Consider the following 17,772-nt stretch of genomic DNA (forward strand, 5'->3'; position numbering starts at 1 on the left):
GACTGATTTTCTTCAGGATGGACTGGTTGAAACTTCTTGCAGTCCAAGGGACTCTCAAGAGTCTTCTCCCATACCACAGTTCAAAAGCACAAATTCTTCAGTGTCAGCTTTCTTTACAGTCCAACTCTTACATCCATGCTACTGGAAAAACTATAGCTTTGACTAGATGGACCTTTGTTGACAAAGTAATATCTCTGCTTCTTAATAGCCTGTCTATATTGGTCATAGCTTTTCTTCCAAGAAGCAAGCATCTTTTAATTTCACAGCTGTGGTCACCGTCTACAGTGATTTTCGAGCTCAAGAAAATAAAGTCCCTCACTGTTTCCATGAATTGGCATTAATAACTATAAAATAACTATAGGAATTAGAAGGCTCCTGAGTTGTGTAACCCAGAACTGCGTACATGTAGCTTAGGTTAGGTTTCCTAGGAAGTAGACATTGTGTATTAAGATTGTATTAATGAACTTTGTTGTAGTCTCATAAGAAGGTACATAAGTGTGTAGTCAAAAGTCAAAAGTGTCTGGTGTTTTGAGAGTTTCTGAAAAATTGCAACTAATGAGGATATAAATGGGAAATGATCCTGGATGTAGTAAGGAACACCAAGAATTATTAATCTTTGTAGAACCCAAATCAGCCTGGAATTAGTGCCATTTAACTAAGGTCTCAGACACTGGAAAACATTCAAAATACACTTTAACTTAGAAGGAAAGCCAACTGAATTTTCTCCATGGGAGACTAGGTAACACAGACTCATATTGTGTGAGTTTTAATTCTGAGAAAATAATTTTTTTTGGTTATTTAGACTGTACAAGAATGTTTCTCATTTGCAAATTATGGACAGTGTTAGTACTTATCTTTTAGATTCATATGGAGTTAAAAGTGATAGCTATAAACTTTTTGTAGCATGGAGTCTAGCATTTAGTAAATATTCAGTAAATATAAACTTTTCATAGCGCTAAAGCAGGCCCCAGATCATGACTAAAGGCCATTCTTTTGAGCACACTTTTTTTGGTCTTTTTAATTTCAGTATCCCAAAACATTCAATTCCATGTTGTGGATAAAATACACATCACATGTAGTGTGAGGAATATGTGTTAATACATTCTGTGCTTCCTTAGGGCTTACACTCCACAAGTTGGGGACAGGCAGAAGGTTTAATGGTGCAATGAAATGGTGTTTTTGGAATGTGAGTCTAAGCGGTAAGGGAGGACATGAATGGGCATGTTTCAGTTATAGGAGACAAGAAAGGGCTTCACAGGGGATATGAGATAGAAGTAAAATCCTGAAGAATTATACAATTATCCAGATTAACAAACAGGCTATGAATACCACATTTCAGTTTACACGACAGCACTGGTGGATACCCAGAGATAAAAGACAATATGGCAAGGGAAGGTAAGAGTTGAGTGGTGAGAAAAGACTATGCCTAGGCAAACAGGGCAAGTCTTTAAAGAATTTGTAAGTCATGTGGTTACTATCCATGTTGAGGGTAATAATAGTCTTCTTTATGATTTTAAACAAAGTTATCAAATGATTCAGTTTTGAACAGGATATCGTGTGGTTAATTCACTCTGCTTAGGTAGTGAGTGGAAGTGGTGTGAAGAAACTTGAAAGTAGGGAGACCTGTTACGAAAGGTGATAGAAGGCTAAATTAAGGAATTAGGCATTGGAAGTATGAGAAATCAAATGACACAGGAGGTGAGTAGGATGTACAATTGACAGGAGTTGAAAGGTTAAATCTTCTCCCCTCCCCCAGCTTGAAAGATGACAGATTAAAGTAACAACGAAGATTAAATTGTCCTGCTATTTACTCTTGTCTGGCACAACTCTAACTGGTTTGCTAGTTCAGTTGCAGTTATATTCTCCTATGGGAAGTAAACCAGAGAATGGCAGAGAGGTACAGATAGATAGGGCAGTTCTAACTTGGTGCATTATAACTATTCCTTCCAAAGTTCTCTATTGAGTTCCTGTCTGCTCTGTTCTAATAATCTTGGTAGAGGCCTTGTATGACACTTCTCTCAATTTTTTCAAAACTCTCTTTTTTTCTCTTGAGGATCACATCCCTTCCAGGCAGTCCTATTAGCCAGGACAAGAGATGGCCACACTCATCTCTCTTCCACTGCCATATTTTGCCCACCATAAACTTACCCCATGCCTTAACAATTTCCAGGATCCCAGGCTAATACCAAAACAACATGATTCTCTCACTTCCCCTGCCCTCAAGCATTTAATCAATCTGGCCCTTCTTTTAACCTCTAGATTTCCATGGAGATCGGATCCCAGAGTTGTGCTTTAATCCTCTTAGTCATTAGGCAGTCACCATTGTATTCTCTAGACAATAGAGGGAAGACATTTCATAACTTTACAACAATTCCCTCGAAACATTGATGTTAGAGGGTGGTGTTGCCCCAACCATCTTTCCTGTACTATGGGTGTGAGATTCAGAACAACAGTCCTCCGGATAGATTGCAGGCCGATTCTCTACCAGCTGAGTCACCAGGGAAGCCCAAGAAAATTGGAGTGAGTAGTCTATCCCTTCTCTGGTGGATCTTCCCATCCCAGGAATTGAACTGGGGTCTCCTGCATTGCAGGCAGATTCTTTACCAACTGAGCTGTCAGGGAAGTCCTGATAGATCTCTAGGACAGCTTTTTCTCTAATCATAAATTTCTCTATAAAACATTTGGCCTAACTGAGAGATTCCAGAGACTGGAACAATTTTTAGCAACCATTTCTTTGTACATTTGTACGTTTTTTTGTATATTTGTATTGGAGGCATACATTTCACATACTTATATTGGCATTTTGTATGTAAGGTTGTTGTTCAGTTGCTAAGTTGTGTCTGATTCTTCTTGTTGCCATGGACTGCAGCACATGCTGATCTTCCCTGTCCCTCACAGTTTCCCAGATTTTGCTCAAACTCATGTCCATTCAGTCAGTGATGCCATCCAACCAACTCAACCTTTGTCATCCCCTTCTCCTCTTGCCTTCAATCTTTCCCAACATTGGGTATGTATGTAAGATAGGAAGCATCCATTCTAAAAGTATTTTATATTGTGCTTTATATCCCCAGATCCTTTATACAAAAACATCCATACTACATGCACAAATTAGAAACTGGAGCTACAAAGCACATTAGAACATGATTAATTTCTGTCCTTGAAATCTGAAAGATAGGTAAATGAAAAAGAGCTATACATGCTATAAAAGAGAAGTGAACAATGTGTCATGGAAGTAGAGAGAAAGAAATAGCAGATTCCTAAATTAACATAGTTAGAAGAAATCTCAGAAGCTGGATTTACAAAGCTCGATGAGAAGCTAGAGATAAAAGAACTGTTGAAGCATAATTAATTTCTGTCTTTGGCATCATGAAGACAAGCATTTGAGAAAGAGCTGTAAATGCTATAATAGAAGCATATCCACTGAATTATTAAAATGGTCTAAGAAATAGCAAATTCTTAATAGAAATTAACTAGATAAAATTTAAAGGTGAAGATAATATTTGACTTGAAACTTAAGTACATAGGATTTCATTGGTGAATTTCATTACCCCTGGAAACATGGTCCATTACTGTCATTCTTAATCACCTATTTATGATTAAAACCTACCTACTGAAATAATTAAGAGAACTCAATATAAAAATTTGATTACAATGTTGCTTTAAGATAAAACAATCTTTGTGATTACCTATCTTCAAATACTCCCTTTAGGGTATTTTTATGGTAAAAATGAAAATTTTATAGGTGAAAATTCCATGGTGAGTTCAGTTCAGTTCAGTCACTCAGTCATGTCTGACTCTTTGCAACCCCATGGACTGCAGCACGCCAGGCCTCCCTGTCCATCACCAACTCCTGGAGTCCACCCAAACTCATGTCCATTGAGTCGGTGATCCCATCCAACCATCTCATCCTCTGTCATCCCCTTCCCTTCCCGCCTTCAATCTTTCCCAGCATCAGGGTCTTTTCAAATGAGTCAGCATTTCACATCAGGTGGCCAAAGTATTGGAGTTTCAGCTTCAACGTCAGTCTGTCCAATGAATATTCAGGACTGATTTCCTTTAGGATGGACTGATTGGATCTCTTTGTAGTCCAAGGGACTCTCAGGAATCTTCTCCAACAGCACAGGTCAAAAGAGTCAATTCTTCTGCTCTCAGCTTACTTTATAGTCCAACTCTCAAATCCATACATGACAACTGGAAAAACTTGACTAGACGGACCTTTGTTGGCAAAGTAATATCTCTGCTTTTTAATATGGTCTCTAGGTTGGTCATAACTTTCCTTCCAAGGAGTGTCTTTTATTTATTTTTATTTATTTAGTTATTTATTTTTTTTGCATCTGTTAATTTTATGACTGCAGTCACCATCTGCAGTGATTTTGGAGCCCAAAAAAGTAAAGTCAGTCACTGTTTCCACAGTTTTCCCATCTATTTGCCATGAAGTGATGGGACCAGATGCCATGATCTTAGTTTTCTGAATGTTGAGCTTTAAGCCAACATTTTCACTCTCCTCTTTCACTTTCATCAAGAGGCTCTTTAGCTCTTCTTCGCTTTCTGCCATAAGGATGGTGTCATCTGCATATCTGAGGTTACTGATATTTCTCCTGGCAATCTTGATTCCAGCTTGTGCTTCCTCCAGTCCAGCATTTCTCATGATGTACTCTGCATAGAAGTTAAATAAGCAGGGTGACCATATACAACCTTGATGTACTCCTTTTCCTATTTGGAACCAGTCTGTTGGTCCATGTTCAGTTCTAATTGTTGCTTCCTGACCTGCATACAGGTTTCTCAAGAGGCAGGTCAGGTAGTCTGATATTCCCATCTCTTTCAGAATTTTCCAGTTTGTTGTGATCCACACAGCCAAAAGTTTTGGTATAGTCAATAAAGCAGAAATAGATGTTTTTCTGGAACTCTCTTGCTTTTTTGATGATCCACCAAATGTTGGCAATTTGATCTCTGGTTCCTCTGCCTTTTCTAAATCTAGCCTGAATATCTGGAAGTTCATGGTTCACATATTGCTGAAGCCTGACTTGGAGAATTTTGAGCATTACTTTACTAGCATGTGAGATGAGTGCAATTGTGCAGTAGTTTGAGCATTCTTTGGCATTGCCTTTCTTTGGGATTGAATAAAAACTGACCTTTTCCAGTCCTGTGACCACTGCTGAATTTTCCAAATTTCCTGGCATATTGCATGCAGCACTTTCAAAGCATCATCTTTCAGAATTTGAAATAGCTCAACTGGAATTCCATCACCTCCACTAGCTTTGTTCCTAGTGATGATTCCTAAGGCACACTTGACTTCACATTCCAGGATGTCTGGCTCTAGGTGAGTGTTCACACCATGGTGATTATCTGGGTCATGAAAATCTTTTTTGTACAGTCCCTCTGTGTATTCTCGCCTCCTCCTCTTAATATCTTCTGTTAGGTCCATAGCATTTTTGTCCTTTATTGAGCCCATCTTTGCATATAATGTTCCCTTGGTATCTCTAATTTTCTTTAAGAAATCTCTAGTCTTTCCCATTCTGTTTTTTTCCTCTATCTGTTTGCATTGATCGCTGAGGAAGGCTTTCTTATCTCTCCTTGCTGTACTTTGGAACTCTGCATTCAAATTGGTATATCTTTCCTTTTCTACTTTTCTTTTAACTTCTCTCCTTTTCACAGCTATTTGTACGGCCTCCTCAGAGGACTATTTTGCTTTTTGCATTTCTTTTTCTTGGGGATGGTCTTGCTCCCTGTCTCCTGTACAATGTCACAAACCTCTGTCCATAGTTCCTCAGGCATTTTGTTTATCAGTCTAGTCCCTTAAATGTATTTGTCACTTCCACTGTATAATCATAAGGGATTTGATTTAGGTCATACTTGAATGGTCTAGTGGTTTTCTCCACTTTCTTCAATTTAAGTCTGAATTTGGTAATAAGGAGTTCAAGATCTGAGCCACAGTCAGCTCCCTGTCTTGTTTTTGCTGACTGTAGTTACCTATTACATCATATTTTCCCAAGGGTATTATGTTCTATTTATTATTTACCATTACATAAAAAACTATGTCAGTGCTATCATAGTTGTCATTTTTTTCTTGATCTTTAAAAATGCTGACATTGAATATCTGTAAACTAAATATTAGCTAAACTAAAGTTCTTTTGAAGTTGCTATATTTATTTGTAATATATATGCGTGTGTCCTAAGTTGCTTCAGTCATGTCCAATTCTTTGTGATTCCGTGGACCATAGCCCACCAGGCTCCTCTGTCTATGCAATTCTCCATGCAAGTGTACTAGAGTGGGTAGCCATTTCCTTCTCCAGGGGATCTTCCTGACCCAGGGATCAAATCCAGATCTCCTGCATTGCAGTGATTCTTCACCATCTGAGCCACCAGAGAACCCCACTTACCTACATGATTGCGTTCAATTTTCATAATCCTTTGGCTCTATTTTATTACCACCATTCCCATTATACATATTAGCATGTGAAGATGCAGAAGCATTAACTCATTTCCCAAGATCACATCAATTAATAAAGGACTCAGGTTCCAATCCAGACAAGCCAAGTTCTGTTCCATATTCTTAACCACTACAACATATGGCTTCCTATATTTTCCAACTCTAGCATAGATACCCCAATTCAGATCGATAGAATAGTCTGGAATTTATACATGATTTTTATTCTATATATTCAGCACCATTCCATTGTCATTCATTATGGAGTTATATTTGGGGAAAATTTACATCCTAATAGAAATGTGAAAAAATATCCATTTATAAAAATTCACATAGATTATATCCTTTAGAGGAAAAGTGCATTTTAACCATGCCTGGTGAAAGTAGACATCTTCCAACCTTTTATATTTAGTTCATAGTGGTATTTCCATGTAACACTCTTATGCCAGGAAAAACAGCTTCACTTATAAAAAGAGCAGTTGCTCAACATTGATTAAAAATGCCTCTATTACTATCAAGTACTTAGTACAAGTACATAAAGGGATGCTGAATGGGTGAGTGGGCTTCCCAAGTGGAGCTAGTGGTAAGGAACCCGCTTGCCATTGCAGGAGATGTAAGAGACGCAGGTTCAATCCCTGGGTCATGAAGTGACTGAACAAACACGAATGGATGAGTGTATGAATGGATAGATGAAGAAATGAATGAATGAATGGTCCATTCTTCATAAGGTTTAAATAAGACAGCTAATGTGTGTGTGTGACTTTTGTGTGTAAATTTTAATTTTTGTAGATGTATACACAGACACCCCTGTATACCTGTGTGTACCTGTGTGATTAACTAAATGGCTGACATTTGTTTTCTTTTTTCCTCTTATTACTTACATGTTTAACTCTTTATTAGTATGCCTACTATTCCCAAGATATGTGCTTTTCTGTATTTTCATTTACCTTTCCCATGTGTCTCTGCATAATATGTGCTTGGTTAAGGAAGGAAGGAGATAATAACTAAAGCCTCTCTCCCTCTTTCTCCTTCCACCTCCTTCTCCACCTTCCCCTTCACTTTGCCCTCTCTGTTTCTCTTCTCACAGGTGAAGTACTGGTCATGAATACAGTCATTCCCTATTCCATACCCCTTTGAATAAGCACTGAGCAAGTATTTAAAGATGATCATTTTGAAAGTCTTCATATTATCAATCTGCCCAAGCAAACTGTATGTTTGGGTCCAACTCTTTGAAGCAAGATACTAGGTAAACATGTTGCACACCCAAATGAAAATGAGATCCTAAGTCAGTAATTAGTGAATTACTACCAAGAATGAAGAAAAAGTTATGACAATTTACTTACTGCAAAAAAAAACCTCAGCAGATTCATGGACCTTTTTATTCTTCATAGGATAATTTAAAACTGAACAGATTGTTAGAAAGGGCTTCAAAAGAAAGTGTGTGTGTGTGTGTGTGTGTGTGTGTGTGTGTGTGTGTGTGTATACACATGTGTGCATAGTTATTCTGATCCAGCTTCCAGGGGAGTTTCATTTTTCTGTTAACTACTATTGTACAGGAAAGCTGACTTATTTTGTTTTAACAGAAATAAACCAGTAAAAGTCCATTTTTAATCAATACTCAGAGAATAGTTTTGCCCTCAGGGTAGATAAGAAACTATCATATAAGAGGAGCAGCCCTATCACTATAAAACAAAAATAGTATGCACTACATAATCGTAGGTGAAAAATAAAATTAGTAGACAAGGGGAAGCAAGAAATGTCAATGTCAGTTGCCAACTATTTTTACAATGTTTTAAGGTTGTCCAGCTTGTATGAAATCCATGATTGATTCTCATTTACATAGGAGAATTTTATTATACCCAAAGGGAAAGTTAAAGTATTACAGCTCTTATCGCAATCAAAACACCAGGACTGAAAATCCCACTGGGGAAGCAAACACTTTAATAATCTATTATATATCCACAGCAGTAACATTGCAGTAAAATGTCATGGATAACCAAGCCATTTCAATCTTTAATTTCCACACTGCTTAGGTTAGCATTCTAAATCAGGCAACCAAGAGATCCCTAGAGCCCTGTGCTATTAAAACCAAATTCATTTCTAGAAAGTACATTACTATAGTTTTACTATTCAACAAGTATTTTAGATAGAGTTTGACACTGTTTCCATAGGTTTTATGGTTTCTTCTATCTCTTTCATGTTCTGTAAGGGTAGAAAGCAATGAATATGACTGATTTTGGCATAACTGTGTAATCCCTAATACTATAGTTGCACTGGTAAGTTGGTTGCATTCACATAGGCACATTTATTTGTCAATACCAATTTTTAAGAAAATAATAGACTGATTCTTTTTCTTAGGAGTAACAAAATAAGTGACTGTAAAAATAAAGTGAAGAAAGTTGACACATTAAGTGTTTATTAGAATATTTGTGCTTAGTTGCTCAGTCATGTCTGACTCTTTGTAACCCATGGACTATAGCCCACCAGGCTCCTCTGTCCACAGAATTCTCCAGGAAAGAATATTGGAGTGGGTTGACATTCCCTCTTCCATGGGATCTTCCCAATGCAGGGATCAAACTCAGGACTCCCACGCTGCAGGAGGATTCTTTACCATCTGAGCCACTAGGGAAGATATTTTGACAACCTCAAAAAGAAGAATGGAATAAATCATTTATTAATAATTCCTTCAAAATAATGTTAACCTCAGAAAAATAATCCCTTTTAAGAAGTCTGCTCTGCAAAATCGAGAATTTAAGAAATAAAGTTCATATTGTCTTGAACGATGACTTTCTCTCCCACAAAACATCTCTAATTGCTATTTTAACAGAGAAGATCAAAGTCCATTCACTCCTTTTGTAACCCTATATTGCACAACAGTGTAACTCCACCTTTTGCATGAAAGAAAGACCAATGGAGCAAAGACAAGGGATCCTGGCCAAGTGCTTAGATTAATTTGGCCTAGGCCAGCAGCTAACTGCAGTATTTTTGAAGTGCATTTCTAGTTACTTAAACTGTACAGAAATGCGCCAGAGTGTGAAATGTACAACCTTTAACCAGGCCATTTCAAAAGCAAAACACTGAAATTTTAGAGCAAAAACGTTTGAGAGCAAACAAACAAAAAATGTTTGTTGGTGTTGATATTGTTAAGCATTCTCTACATTTGAATGAAGCAGCAAAAACAGTTGATCACCTAAATCTATTTTGTCTCCTTCTCTAGTAAGTGAATATTCAATTGAATGTGAGAAAAGTAGTCACATTACAAATTCATATACCCTTTTCCCCTTACAGAGGCACATAGAGGTGGACTTGCAACTACTTTTCAATTCTGGAATAAGACTTGGTGCAGTTGTTCCACTCAGACTCCTCTGCAAGGAAACAGAATCAATAGTGTGTGAGAGACTAAATCAATAGAGATTTTGGTAAAATAAGTAACTTTAACTATTACCACCAAGAAATACACATTTATGGCTCAGAGCATGCAGTAGTCATATGACATATACTTGAAAATAACATCTCAAGGTGCATTAGCTAAGTGTCATAAACATTTGAAGTTATAAAGAACAAGTAAGAAAATGTGTGTACGTGTGTTCAATTGCTTCCAACTGTTTGCAACCCCATGGACTGTGGCCCATTAGGCTCCTCTGTCCATGGAATTTTACAGGCAAGAATACTGGAGTGGGTTACCTTTTCCTCCTCCAGGGATCTCCCCGACACAGGGATTGAACCCACATCTCCTGTGGCTCTGGCATTTGCAGGCAAATTCTTTATCACTGAGCCCCCTGGGAAAATGTAGTCATAGAAATATAAAAACTGTATTGAAGAGAGACAAATACTTTTAAATGATACTTTAGAATTCTCTTCTTGGTATTCCTTTCCAGTTTCAATAAGTAAACTAGCACATGTTGCAGTATCAATAATGACACATACAGATTCAACCAAACTCAATCTATGTGTCAGCTCAGATAACAGTCTGATATATGCAGACATGGGCCATCACCTACAAAAATTAAGAACTGTCCATAATATTAGAACATATTTTTTATAATAAAACTGGAGCCAAAATTAATCAGTTTGACATTCTAACTTATCTAGAAGAATCTCTATTCCTAGAAATTTGTGGACAGTATTTCATGGAAAGTACGGACGTGATTAATTCACCCCTCTTAAAAGAATAAAATAGAATTATCAATTCATGGAGTTGTGTGGGAAGAAGTGTAAATAGCAGACAAGTGTTTACAATCAACTAACAATAATAATATTTATTCTCTTTAATAGCAAAAAATCCCCTAAATAAAATATATGAAATAATCAACATCAACCTTTATTTTGAAAGTATGAACCTCACTAACTAAATTGACACCTTCTTGTCCATATCAATAGGCAAACCCCACTTGAGACAACAGAAAAAGTAACTTAAATAGTCTGTAAATAGTCAAACTGATACCACTATATCTGTTTCTTCTAGAGCATTTTAATTCCTTCTACAAAAGATTGACTCCCTGATTTCCAAATGAACAAACAGTAAATCAAAGAGGCTAATCTTTACTTTTAAAAGAAATTTGTCTGGCAGTAGTTAAAAGCAAAAGATGACTCATGTAACATCTAGAAAAACAGAAAGCAAATCAGTAACTTAAGAAAAAAACAAAACACATCCATTTGTACTACTATTATATCCTGACATAGATTTGCATAGTCCAATTTCCCTCAGTAGGTTTTATGAATATTGTTATTACAGAAAAGCATATCAGAAGTTCTGATGTAAAATGCTAAAACCTTGATACATTGAAAATAAATATTATGAACCAAAGCAAATATTTATTTAAGTTTACAAAATACCTCTCATTTCTCATAACATAACATGTCCTCAGTGTTTGAGGATCTATGCCAAGCAACTCATGTTTGTGTGATTTCCCTCTGACTCCAAAGAGTTTATAACCTTTACCTCCAAATTCCTGCCCATTTTCCATATTGGAAATTACCATTTCAGCAATTCCTAAGCAAACATCATCTGCTAGACACCATTGTTTTCATTGTCATTATCAAGAGATTCAGAATTCCATTCTTCAGCTCACTTACAGGTTCCTGTCTTAGTTTGGAGCCCGTGGGTGTTCTCTACATGTGCACCTTCTTCACCTGATGGACCTTATGAAAAATTCCACTTTCTCCTGGGACCTAAACTCCAAGGAATAAAAAAAAATGGCTTCTGTCTCAGTACAGAGCCAACTATAAAGCGTAAACAGAAGTTACAGCTAGAACCTAAAGAGTCATTTCATCTGCACCTTAAGTTAGGTTTGTGAATAAGAAATCATAATGCAGACAGAAAGGGAAACAGGATGAAGAGCTCAAGGAAGGAGCTGAGGGAGACTTTGCAGAAGTGTGGACCAACCACTAGGTCATGAAGAATGAAGAGGATAGGTTCTGGGGTAACTGGCAGTGAAGGGCATTCTAAGCAAAGGAAAGAATGTATAGAAAATATTGGAGATGCACCATCTTTTGTTTTAAGTTGAGATTCTTAGTAATAATTTTTATAATAACATATATTTAGAAAATAGGTGCTCCATGTCGTTGGGACACGGACATGTTCCATACAGTTCAGTTGCTCAGTTGTGTCTGACTCTTTGCGACTCCTTCAACTGCAGCACGCCAGGCCTCCCTGTCCATCACCAACTCCCAGAGTTCACCCAAACTCATGTCCATTGAGTCGGTGATGCCATCCAGCCGTCTCATCCTCTGTCATCCCCTTCTCCTCCTGCCCTCAATCTTTCCCAGCATCAGGGTGTTTTCAAATGAGTCAGCTCTTTCGCATCAGGTGGCCATAGTAATGAAGTTTCAGCTTCAGCATCAGTCCTTCCAATGAATATTCAGGACTGATTGAGAGGCTAATGGAAAAACAAAAAAATCAAAACTGATGGATAGTGGTTAGACTGAAAGGAATTTTGTATATCTCGCTAAGTAATGTGGACTTTATTATTTAGGCAATATGTGAAATATAAAGGTGTTTTAGGCTTTGTGTGTATGGTTTTGGTTTTTCTATTTTTTCAAATCTATTTTTCTGTTTAAAATATTTCTATTCAACTTTGTGCCCTTGAAAAATATATTTAGGAGCTATAGCATACTGGCATGGGGAAACACTTATGATAGTAGATTGCAGAGTAAAGGGGTGGCAGCTGCAATACAGGCTATTATGACTGTGAATCAAAGAGGTAATAGAAGAAAATAAAGAACATAATAGTCACAGTATGCATATACATATACATACATAGAGCTTCCCAGGTGACACAGGGTGAGGAACTGAGTGCCAGGCAGGAGATGCAGATTCAGTCCCTCATTTGGGAAGATTCCTCAGAGAAGGAAATGGCAACCCACTCCAGTATTCTTGCCTGGAAAATCACATGGACAGAGAAGCCTGACGGGCTACAGTCCATGGAGTCACAAAGAACCAGACATGAATGAATCACTGAACATGTGTGGTATACATATATATATACACATACTCAGTACTCAGATTATATTTATAAGTAAGAAGAGTATATGCAAATTTTGAGATACCTTTATAATAGTTTGATAATATTTTTAAATTAAAGAAATCTTAATGCAATCTTATAGTCTAAACTGTGGGATATATGAAGTGTGAACATATAGCATTATAATAAATTTTATGACAAAACATTAAATTTTTAGGGCAATCAAAAACATAGATGTGTTTGAATCCTAACACACAAACATTTGTCAAACATGCATGTGCAAGAGATGCAAACCTAGAGAAAAGTAGAACTATTGTAAAACTAAAACAAAAAGTTAAGTACAAATATAGAATCATCCTAAATGGGTCATCTTGAAAATATAAAATTTATATATGTGGAACATAATTATAATAATTATTATTTAGTAATTATTATATTCTGACATGATGTGAACTGCTGTATGTGGAAATCAACCAGTGATAAAATGACTTGCCTTAGAATTCTATACAGAAGAAGAAAAGAGATACACATGTAATTTATATAATCAAGTGTGAGTAAATTTCTAACCATAGATTCTGCCTCATTCATATTATAGTCTATCTTCAGATTAGACTTAATCATGATGTACTACCCTTCCAATTTAGATACTCTGCTCAATGCCTCAAATACAAAGTTAATGAATGAGACATGGAATCTCTTCTTTCGGATCTTATCAGATGGTGCATGTGGTCAGGGTTGGGGAGGGGTGGTTCTGTGAAATACAGAGCCAGCTCTGTATCCAGACTCACAAACAGTCTTTGAAAGTGATTTTAACTTCAGGAGATTGCTAGAATGACCAAAGACTGTTACCTTAATCAAAATTTTTAGTGACTGACATTCCCAATTGAAACAGCAGCTCTAAGAACATCTGTACAATTTGGAATGTTGCCTCCCGCAAGTTGAGCCAATTTCAGGCTTTCCTGTGTTAGAAAGCTCTGTTGACATACTCTCTAGAGTATGTCATAAAGAAAATTAGTCCAAAATAGAGTGCAAAGATACCTTGCACATCTGAAAACAAATCTTTCTCTAATGACAGCAAACTTTCTTCCCTGGCCATATGTCCATTTTGATCACTGCAAACTAAACATTGGTCATGATGACAAATCTTTAGAGAAGATGGATGATTCAGTGAATTCATCTAGCCCACGTGACTGGAAAAAATTCAGGCTGCATATTTCCATGTCTTTTTAATTTGTACATGATCTAGTACATGCTATACAAGGTCATCCTTGAAGGAAAGAATAGAAGACTATTATCTACAAATATAAACAAGTCATTTCATACAACTTGACTAGTATCAGTATATTCATTAAATATTTTTACTGTAAGTATTTAAATGCAGTTTTGTTGCACTATCTGAGGTTAGAAAATATCAGTTAAATGCTAAAGGTGCTTCCCTTTATTATGTCAATTATCATTCCAGAGAAAGTTTTTATAAAAAAGTGATTTGTTCTTCTATTTAGGCATAATTTTTATTAGCTTTTTAAGATCTAAAATCAATTTATCAATGCCAAGTGAAGTATGCAAAATATAAGGTATTTATTTCCATTATGCCATTTCTGAATCCATTTGAAACTATAGATTTTTTGGTTTCTGCACATCTTCTGAGGCTTCTGGGCTGGGAACACTAAAGTCAGAAGTACTTAAGTAATAATTAGTATCCGAGTATGACTTCTATGGTTTCAAGAGTCTTACCATACACTGTGCTATTAACTCCAATTGGTTACCTTTGTTTCCTTTCTACTTTTGCCCCTATTAACATCCTACTTCACACAAAGAATCTGTTAGAAGTGCTAATATTTGAGAAAGTTGAGGGCAAGGCTGGCTTCTGTACATGAAATATGAGCAAACAAATTGCTCACTTTAGCTTCCTGCAAAGAAGGCATGCAGCAGTGCTGCTCTGAACAACATTTCAATTCTCAAAAATGTGCCTTTGCTGTTTATTGAATATTTCATTATGCATGAGGACATGTTCTAACTTTGTTTACCAGTCTGCTTCCTTTTGCTAAATTTCACAGTCTTAAAAGGTCTTGGAAGTTGGAAACAACTAAACACTCTGTTGAGATTTGTGACTGTCATCCGTCTGGCTCGAATTACTCATAGATCTTGCAAGAGTAGCAGAGATGCATCCATTATAACCCTCAGTCAGGATGGTCATTAAGCGCTTTCTGCAGTCGAGATTGCTCTGCCAGATGGTACTTCAGGAACAATAGACAATGCACTCCAAACTGCCAAGCATTCATTCTGTGCCTTTTTAACTTAGGGCTGGTAGGAAAAAAAAATAATAATAATAAGGCAAAAGTACCTGTGAAAGTAAAACTCTGAGAAGTGGTTTTCTAGCCCCAGGCTCTTTTCTTTTCATACATATCAGTCCCTGCATTTTGAAATGCATATTGTCTGATAATATATACTCACTGTAAAGACCATCAGTTAGTTTACAAAAATGTACCTCTCCTGCAACTATACCCCAAGATTTTTCTTAAAGTGCCATTTTATACTATAATAAGAAGCAATGTGAGCTTGACTTCCATTGTTATAACAGAGTACCTATGATGGTTCTCCCATAGTAAGTGATAAATCCTTACTTAAAGGTACATAATAATGGATAAGTATTATTTTCCCTTTGAAATTTCGTTTATGTCTTGTAACCATCTATGTTACCCAGCATATGCAGAATCCCTAGACATGTTCTAAGGAGAAAAGTGGATCTCATGAGGTCAAGATTTGATTTCTAACCTGACAATTGCAGCCATCTGTCTGTCATTCTAATTCATAGAAAAATTCCCAACAAACCTCAGTTCATTCTGCTAATTCAATTGTGCTGTCCAATCAGTATATTCATAGTTATGCAAACAACCCCATGAGGGTTAGTCATATCGTGTTTCCTGGATTTGATTTCCTAGGTCTATTCTGTTCTTCAAATATCTTTCATATTATTAAATCCCACATTAAACCCCTTGTTTCAAAAAAGTCTCTCAGTCCCCAATCAAGCTGGACCTTTTCCCCAGATCTTTTCATTCCCTTCGTAACACTTCTGAAACAATGTGTTGTGAAAGGGAAAATAATTATTTTTTTGATGCTTAAAACCTGAAGATAAAAGAGAGTGAAGAGAATGAAAGATGTGCTCTAGTATATGTCGATTCAATGCCATCTGACTGCTTTGATGACTTCAAATGACTTTTCTGAATGCACCTGCCCCCTTCTTTCAGAGACCTTCTTGTTTGACCCAAACTCTAACCATATCCACCACACAGAAGCGCCTTCTGTTTTCACAGCCCATCCATGCCGGCCTTGCTGTTAGTATGAAGGAAAGCATGACATCAAAGCTAGGCAATAGGCCTTCCCTATAATGTCTGTCTGTCTGTCTTAAATATAGGAAAGAACTTCTCCCTTCTAGGCATTTAGGACTATTTGAGACTAGAACAAATGTTGGGCAACATTCACCTCATAGTGAAGATAGCCTGGAAAATAAGATCAATATGCCAGAGCCAAAAATTAGCATACAAGTCATACCATAACTCAAGTCCTAACAGCCAAAATTATGATCAAATTCTTTCTTTCTGTGGCTTGAATAAGCTGGTTTGAATTTGGTTCTGACCTTTGAATTTTAAAATTTCTGCATAATACCCACCATAAAGGTCAACCATGATTTGTGAAAGTAGTCTTTGGAAAACATTCCTGCAATTATGGCAAATATGTTTTGGAAATTAGAAAATGTAGCTTCTCATTGGAAACAAACATTCTTCTTGCTGTAAGAAAAAAATCACTTTCAAATAAATATAAGATGCATTGTATAATATTGGAAATAACAGAATCATTATTAGGAAGTAAATGAAGTGAGGTATTTCAAATGGCTATTTGTTTTAATGAAGATAAATAATTGCTGAGTTAAAAGAAAATGTATCTCTGTAAGGACAGTTAAGCTAATGTGGCATATGGTATAAAGCATATATATATATATATATATATATATACATACATATATATATTTATACACACACACACACATCTGGTGATGTCAATGTGTAGCGTCTTCTCTTGTGTTGTTGGAAGAGGGTGTTTGCTATGACCATACATATATACACACACATATATATGAATGCACATATATACATGGATACAAGCATACATATAACATCTATATATAGATAGATAGATATATCATGATAAAAATAGATGCATAGTAGAATAATTGGAAATATGAATGTGCAATTGTATGGTACATAACCTTCAAATTATGTTTTATAAATATCTTTTTTAAGTTCTATGAATATATTTTTCTATGAAATTTTAGACAGAATAAGGTCAAGGCTCATTAAAATTGTTCATCTCTTTAATTTTTGTAGCTCTTCTACCTCTGTAGTTTGGCTCATGCTAAAAGTTGTACATGAATATTATGTTTATAATGATTTGAAAAAATTCCCCCCAAAAAATTACTAGTGATTCCACAACTGGCAGGTAGTTGTTGGAAGTCTTGTTGTTATAATGTTGGCATTATCAGAGAACTCAGAAATAACGTAGTACTGTACAGCCCTTCTGTGTTCCTCAGAATTATTATGAAGCATAAAGACATAAGGAAACCAAATATAGGAAATGGGGTTTTTGGCTTTATTACCTGTGTTTTTACCTAAGTTGTATCTCCCTGATTGAATGTATAGAAGCATAGAGCTAAGGTCTAAGTAACATCTGCTCTACTTCTCAAAACAAATATGCCAGAAACAACAGAAATGGAAGCAGTGATATACAAATCCCTTACTGATTCTATATTTCATTTAGTTATTTTATTACTACTTCTGTCTGTCCTGGGTCTTTGTCGCTGTGTGGGCTTTTCTCTAGTTGTGG

This window comes from Muntiacus reevesi, chromosome 6, assembly GCF_963930625.1.
Source record: "Muntiacus reevesi chromosome 6, mMunRee1.1, whole genome shotgun sequence".
Classification (NCBI taxonomy): Eukaryota; Metazoa; Chordata; class Mammalia; order Artiodactyla; family Cervidae; genus Muntiacus; species Muntiacus reevesi.